Source organism: Amblyraja radiata, chromosome 21, assembly GCF_010909765.2.
Source record: "Amblyraja radiata isolate CabotCenter1 chromosome 21, sAmbRad1.1.pri, whole genome shotgun sequence".
NCBI lineage: Eukaryota > Metazoa > Chordata > Chondrichthyes > Rajiformes > Rajidae > Amblyraja > Amblyraja radiata.
Window position 1 is genome coordinate 13,313,702 of NC_045976.1, and position 8,463 is coordinate 13,322,164.

Genomic DNA, 8,463 nt, shown 5'->3' on the forward strand with positions numbered 1-8,463 from the left:
TGCGTCCCTCAGCACGTACTCCTGCAGCTTGGAGCGGGCCAGTCGGCAACATTCCCCAACAGATATCTCGGAGGTCAACAAAGCTCAGGCAGACCAAAGAGCGTTTTTCACCGAGTTGATGACCTTCCAGCAGCACTCGATGTCAGTCTCTGAATGAGTCCCTGGGAACAGTCGTAAATCACAGAGTCCTCTGTGACAGAGCTGTTCGGAATAAATCGTGACAGGGATCCTGGCAACCCTTTTCTGCCAGGTACAGCACAGGTTTGGTCTGGGTGGATCACCCGTCCCAGAGCAGACTTGACCCGGTTGGTGAGGGATCTTGTAGTCGACATTCAACAATGTGATGGGTCTCCAATTCCTTATATCATTCATCTCCTCCTTCTGCTTGTAGATTAGGGTAATGCTGCCCTTCCTCATGGAGTCTGACATGCTGCCAGCTAGAAGCATGTCATTGTATACTTCCAGCAGGTCTGGGCCCACCCAGTCCCACAGAGCCGAATACAACTCGGTCGGTAAGCCATCGCTTCGGAGAGTTTTACTCAAGTCAAAGGAATGGATGGAGCCAGTCAGCTCCTCTAGGGCCAGTGATTGGTCCAGACTCTCCCGCTTGTCGTCCTCCAAGACCTCCATGATAGAGGACAGGAAGTTCTGGGAGGCAGTGCTGTCTCTGGCCTTTCTGTCATATAAATCTGTATAAAAGGATGTGCAGATCCTCAGCATATCCGTCTGCAAGGATGTTACTGAGCCGTCCTCCTCCCTAAGGCTGTTCATCACAGAGCTCCCCCTGTGAACCTTATGGAAGAAGAAGCGTGAGCACGTCTCATCCTGATCCACGTGGCGGACCCTGGATCGGAAGATGATCTTGGAGGATTTGGAGGTAAAGAGCCGAGCTTGCCAGCCTTATGATAGCCATGGAGTGATCTCAACCATTGCGGGTTGGAGTCCTTTCAGTCTATCACATGCCTGAACTAGCTCACTGACTAACCTTTGCACCGCACTCCCCTTACACATCCATCTTTTCGAGGTGATTTTACAGTGTTGTATAACATCGTAAGGGGATGGCACTGAGATTTGTTTTACACCCACGGTAGGGGAATCACAAATTAGAAGGCTTACGATTAAGGTGAGAGGGGCACGATTTAATAGGAACCCGAGGGGCAGGTTTATCACACGATGTATGGAACGAGGTGCCAGAAGAAGTAATTGAGGTACATTTAATATCAACATTAAAAAAAACATTTGGACAGATGTATGGATGGGAAAGGTTTAGAGGGATCTGGGCCAAACCTGGACACGTGGAACTGATATAGATGGGGCATCTTGGTCTGCGTGGACATGTTGGGCCGAGGACCCTGTCTCCATGTTGTACAACTCCATGACTATGACATGCATCTACAACTTTCCATTTTATGTGTAAGATATTTGAAAGTCACTATTGAATGTCCTTCCACTGTTCATTTGAACTCTGCACACATCGGAGGTTAGGTCTTGTTCTGACAGAGAGATGGATGGGTTTTCCATCCCTGGATTCTCCAGGCTGGCTCCAGTTTGGATGTGGCACCCTCCCGGTCGGTCTCTGGCTCCGTGTAGTATAGGGATGGGGGTCGAATCCAGGGCCAGGGCGGGGGGTTGTGGCCAATGAATGTCCTCCGCTTTCCTTCACACCTCTGATTAGCCGAAATTGTACTAGTTTCCAGCGGTGTTTTGAAATGTTTATTGTGGATTGAATTGAATTCAAACTTGAATAGTCAGTTTAGTTAGTTAGATTATTTTCAGTTTAAATAGCTTTTGTCAATTTATTTTGGTGATTTTAGATGGTTATATCAAGGGGCAGCGGTAGAGTTGCTGCCTTATAGTGCCAGAGACTCGGGTTCAATCTTGACTATCTGTACGGAGTTTGTACGTTCTCCTCATAACGGAGAGGGTTTTCTCCGGGTGCTCCGGTTTCCTCTCACACATAAAAGACGTACATGTTTGGAGGTTAATTGCCTTCAATAAAAATTGTAAATTGTCCCTAGTGTGTAGGATCGTGCTGGTTTACAGAGATCTCTGGTCGGCTTGGGCTCGGTGGGCCGAAGACCCTGTTTCTGCGCTATATCTCTAAACCAAACTAAACTGAAGTAAACAAGCATCGACTTTCTCCAGAAAACTAACGGAATTACAAGAGGCGGACCTTATTCACAGTTACTTTAACATGAATTATTCTTACAATTTACCATCATTTTCTCAACCCCACAAGTCCACATTTCCTTTCGATTCTTATCTCTACCGGCAGTCTCTGGTTTGCGGGAACATTGAAGCTTTATGCTGCATCAGGTCAAGGTTACTCTGTAGCAGTTAGTGGTTTTATTTATGAGCTTGTCAAACTGTGAGGTCTGTAAAAAGTTAATCTACTGTACATGAACTCCCTGCGCCATGCGCTCTCATCCCATTGATCACAGGGTAATTACAAAATAAATGTGCTTCTCTTTTTGTTGCAATGGTTATATTTGGCCGGCTTTATTAAAACATAAAAATCGGTCGATTTATCATACCATTGAGTTCAGACTTTTCGTTCTCGAGCGGCTAGCGAGGGGCTTGTCACAGGAGTGATCTTCGTGCTGTTTCGGTGAATGTGATGAACTGGTGAGCAAAATGTCGCTGCAGAGGCCTATTTGTCATCGCGTCACACAGCGCAGAAACAGTTGCCCTTCGGCCCAGCTTCCCCATGTCGACCAAGATGCCCCACATACACTAGTTCCATCTTATGCATATTTGGCCCATATGCCTCTAAACCTTTTCTATCCATGTACCTGTCCATATGTCTTTTCAATGCCAGGGGGGGTGGTGGAGGTAAATAGAACAGTGGTATTTAAGAGGCTTTTGGGTAGGCGCATGGATACACAGGTAACAGGTGTATGAATCACGTGCAGGCTCAGGAGAATAGTTTAACTTGAAATTATGTTGGGCACAGACATTGTGGCCAAAGAGCCGGTTCTTGCACGGTACTGTTCTATGAAACAAAGATTATAGGCATTGCATTTTATTTTGTCACCAATAAAACTTTATAAAGTTAGCCATGCAGCAGTTACATTATCATCTGATTCCTCTCCAGAGTGACAGAGGGGCTGTCACATTGGCCCCTTACTTGCTGCCCTTTTAAATCGTTCAAAAAAATTCACAGGCCGCTTGGACTTCCGGAGTTCTCCACCATTGCCTGCCACCTCAATGAGTCTTTGCTTCGAGAGATACAGGTGCTTTGAAGTGACAGAAGCTAGCTTTAAGCAATGCTCAACATGCTCAATGTTATGTAGTCCTGAGCTACATGTGCTTAGTTCAGGCACCATAGAGCAGGGGTCGGCAACCTTGTTCTGCGTAGGAGCCGGGACGCATGCCTGTGAGCGGTTGGTGGGCCACATCTATCACCTGTACACTTGGATCCCGTCCCCATCCCGCCCAGGATGGCAGGCATCAAATCACGTGGTCACAGAAGGTAGACAGAAATGCTGGTGAAACTCAGTGGGTGAGGCAGCCTCATGAAACCAATGATTTCGGGTTATGGGCCGCATTCGGCCCGGGGGCCGTAGGTTGCCGACCCCTGCCATAGATTAAGTGTTCAAATCAGCAACGGTGTTGGCAGGCACTACTTTGGAAACACTCACTCCCTTGTTAATCTAAGTATAAAGGATTATCTACTCATTAATCTTGTGCTGGGTGAGACCTACTACACAAATAAGTTTGCCCATATAAATCTTTGAAGAGGTTGTAAAACACTCCAGGTCTACTCTGACTTAGTCTAATACTTTTGCAATTGTACAATGGTTCATTTATAATCACGTGTACCAAGATACAATGATTTTTTAATTTTAGCTTTCAGATCATTGCCTTACATTAGAGCATATCACACTAAGTCCATATGCAAGAGACACAGGTTTAGGTGCCATTTCACGGTCCCAGCTGTAGCTGGCCATCAAGGCCCGTTGCAGCCGTCGCCTCCATCTGATCATCCCGTGAATCGTCGTCTCTTCCGTCTTCAACCTTTGTTACCCGGGGGCTCCTCACGCAGCCGACCTTGAGAGTGCCGAAGTTCTTTTGTTCTTCCTACCGCCCCTTGCCCAGCGTCCGCCGCCGTCACCGACTCCCTCCTCCTCCTCCGGTCCTGCGGGGGTCTTCGGGACGAGCAGCGACTGAGCTCAGTGGCTTCCCTCCCTCAGCTTTGCAATCATCTTGCAGAAATACGCCAGTGTGTCTCTACAATGGGCAAGTAGCAATGGTCAGTGGAATGGTTTCTATAACAAGGAATGACTATATGACATCTGCGTCTTGAGGTACTTACTATTCGATTAACTCAAAGTACTGGGGCCAAGGAAAGAGAGTGCATGTCGCGGCCCTGTTTCCACCAATCTTCCCACCCCTATGCACAAGAAGCGTAAGATGCTATTGTATGCAGATGCCGAGAAGTGTGTTCAGCTCTGGCTGAACAATTTCTTACTTTGTGATGTGGGCTCGCTAAGAAGAACCCAAAGTACTGATGGTCTCATCAATTTGTTAAATCCTGTTATTATTATACATTTTTATTTTTGGTTTAATCGTTCAAATAACACCCGTAATCACGTGATAGACATGTGGTAGCTTTATAAAGGGACTGTCCCACTTTCACAACCTAATTCACGACCTCTGCCGAGTTTGCCCTTGACTCATACTCGCAGCATGGTCGTCACAAGGTCGTAGGTAGGTCGTGATGCTAGTCGTAGGTACTCGTGGCATCTAATAAGTCGGGGCGTTTTTACAACATGATGAAAAATGTCCACGAGTAAAAAAGGTCGTGAAATAGGTCATGAAAGTGGGACAGGGCCTTAACATTGCCTAGATTCTGATGAAAAGTTAGTGACCAAAATTGGCACCTCTGCTTCTCTTTCCGCAGATACAGTCTGCGGGCTGAGTAGTGACAACATTGTCTGTATATATTTTGGATTTCCAGCATCAGGTGTTTCTTTGTATTTTGGGGAATCATAATAGTATCCCCTGAACTCACTAATTATCCAATAGATATTTACAGTTAGTAGATGACATTATTAGAGAGATAATAACATTGTGTAGTATTGCATGATAAGATTTCTCATCGCCATTCAACCTGTTTCATTCTTAGAGTTGGTTATTAATTTATGGTGTAGTGCAAGGTGCCAGAGATATGAGTTCGATCCTGACTATGGAAGCTTGTCTGTACAGAGTTAGTATCATCCCCCTCTGACCTCGTGGGTTTTCTCCGGGTGCTCCGGTTTTTACCCACGCTACAAAGATGTATGGGTTTGTAGGTTAATTAGGCTTCAGAAACATTGTAAATTGTCCCTAGTGTATGTGTTGGATAGTTCTAGTTTATGGGGTGATCACTGGTTGGTGCGGACCCAGTGGGCCGAAGGGCCTGATTCCGTGCTGTGCCTCTAAAGTCTAAAGAGATATCAAAGCCTCACAGCCCTTCAAACAACGATTTCTTAAGGTCATAAGGTCATAAGTGATAGGAGAAGAATCAGGCCATTCAGCCCATCAAGTCTACTCCGCCATTCAATCATGGCTGATCTAACTCTCCCTCTCTCCTGACCCCATTCTCCTCATAATTCCTGATACCCGTACTATTCAAGAATCTATCTATCTCTGCATTAAAAATATCCGTTGACTTGGCCTCCACAGCCTTCTGTGGTAAAGAATTCCAAAGATTCGCCACCCTCCTCCTCATCACCTTCCTAAAGGAACGTCCTTAATTTTGAGGCTATGACCTCACATCCTACACTCTCCCACTAGTAGAAACATCTTCTCCATATCTACTCTATCCAAGCCCTGCACTATTCGATATGTTTCAATGAGGTTCCTCCTCATTCTTCCAAACTCTAGCGAGTACAGGCCCAGTGCTGTCAAACGCTCATCATATGTTAACCCACTCATTCCTGGGATTATTCTTGTAAGCCTCCTCTTGACCTTCTTCTGGGCCAGCACATCCTTCCTCAGATATGGTGCTCAAAATTGCTCAGAATAGTTCAAATGCAGCCTGACCAGCACCTTATAGAGCCTCAGCATTACATTCTTCATTGTCTGAAGAAGGGTCCTAACCCGAAACATCACCTACCCAAGTTCTCCGGGGATGTTGCCTGACCCGCTGAGTTACTTGAGCACTTTGTGTCGTTTTTGTAAACTAGCATCTGTGGTTCCTTGTGTCTATAATAATTTCTTCATCCCATGTAATCAATATCAGATTCAAAACTGACCATAGAGATGGGGGCAGAGACCTAATACTTTGACAATTTATCCTTTTGCATTTTGAATATGATTGAATGACAGACTTTAATCTGTTCCTGAACAAACTGGTAATTGTGCAGATCAAGGTTGAATCAATTAAAATTGATCATGGGCAGGTTATTAAAATCGCAAGAACTAATGTTATTCCAAGAATAAGTTTGTCCATAAAAATCTTTGAGGAGGTTGTAAACCTCTCCAGCTCTAACCTGCCTCAGTTTAATACTTTTTGCAACAAAGAGAAACCATATTGCAGAAATGTGCCGGTGTGGCTCTACAACGGACATGTAAGTTCACACAGTGATAGTCTGTGGAATGGCCTGAAACTGAACCACTGGTATACCTTATGTTAACAAAGTTGATTACAATTACTCCAGCACTTTGTGTCTTTTTTTGTAAACCAGCATCTGCAGTTCCTTGTTTCTACAAAGTTGATTTATGCTGGCCACACTTTGGTGACTATGATTGCTCGGTTTTATTACTGCCTGTGCTTTAGATGTGCAACAGAGAGTTCGTTACCCAAAACAATATTGAAGCATAAGTTGCTTTAATTCAGCGCAGGATTGAAGAATAATATGAAAAATAGTTTCAAGCCTGTTGCCATGCATTGTGTTCTGTAATCCCTGAGTATGTCGCAACATGAGGTTGGATTTAGAATTGTAATCAAATTTCTAAACGCCAAGTTAGATCCATTAACTGAGGCAACCATCTTGGGTCAGTGGTTCGGGCAGCATCTCAGGAGAACGTGGATGGGTGAAGTTTCAGGTCAGGACCCTTCTTCAGACCATTGTTTCACCATCTGTGTTCAGTGTCACACCTGTCCTCTGCCCATACTTTGTACCTGAAATGTAGGTGCGTTTGTGCCAAATCTCAGCCCAAAGGTCCGGGTTAGTTGTACAGAATGCAAACAACTATTGAAGATTGCCCACAGCTTTCAGTGCAAGAATAACTCACAGTTGTGCAAGACACAATGAGGCCATGGGATCGGTTACTTTAAGAAAGATGCCATTAAGCTGGAAAGGTTTGCGATGGATGCTGCCAGGACTCGAGGGCCTGAGCTATAGGGAGAGGTTGGGCAGGTTAGGACTTTATTCATTGGAGTACAGAAGGCTGAGGGTTGGTCTTTTATTTAAAGCATGCTCAACATAGACACCTGACTCGAGGATTTGGGGAGTGGTGGCTGCAAAGTTCAGGGTGAGGACTGCTTGATTCTTGTTAAAGACATCAAGGGAGTATGGAACCAAGTCACATTAGTGGAATTAATAGTTAATACACATTCAGCCATGGTCCATTTGGTGGGGTGGGGGAAGGGCAGAGGTGGGAGACGGGAGATTTAATAGGAACCTGATGGGAGACTGTTCCACACAGTAGACAGTGGGTATATGGAACGGCCTGCCAGGGGAGGTAGTTGAGGCAGGTCCTATAACAATATTTAAAATACATTTGATCAGGTACATGGATAGGAAAATTGGAGAGGATGTGGGCCAAACGTTAGCAGGTGTGTTTAGCGTAGATGGGGCCACGTTGGGCCGAAGGGTCTGTCTCCCTTCTATGTGGCACTATGTCTCTGTTTTTCATTTAGAGGTGAATCATTGTGTCTTTGAGTTTGATCTTGTTTTTGATCTGCACCTCACCCTCCAGCCCATTCCCATTTGTTCTAAACCACGTGAGTCCCCAACACACCTGCAGTTTATTCACCAGGGCTGATTGTGTTGGACCCCTCTGGTTTTTCACAGGAAGACCTTCTTGGTGGCTGGACAACATTTCCCCAGAGTGAAGATCACCCCCCCCACCCCCACCACCACCCCCCACCCACCACCACCACCACCACCACCACCACCACCACCACCACCACCACCACCCACACATCATACAGCAAGGAAACAGGCCATTCGGCCAACTTGCCCACACCGACTAGCATGGCCCATCTACACTAATCTCACTTGCCTGCGTTTGCCCCATATATTCCTATACACCTGACCTATCCATGTACCTGTCCAATTGCTTCTTAAACGCCGGATAGTCCCTGCCTCAACTACCTTCTCTGGCAGCTCGTTCCATACACCTTTGTGTGAGAAAGTTATCCCACAGATTCTTATAAAATCTTTCCCCCCTTCAGCTCTCACTTATGTGTCACTTGTTTTAGAGAAGGGTTGAAGCGTCTTGGAGTTCTCTTGGGAGGTTGTTCGACGGGAA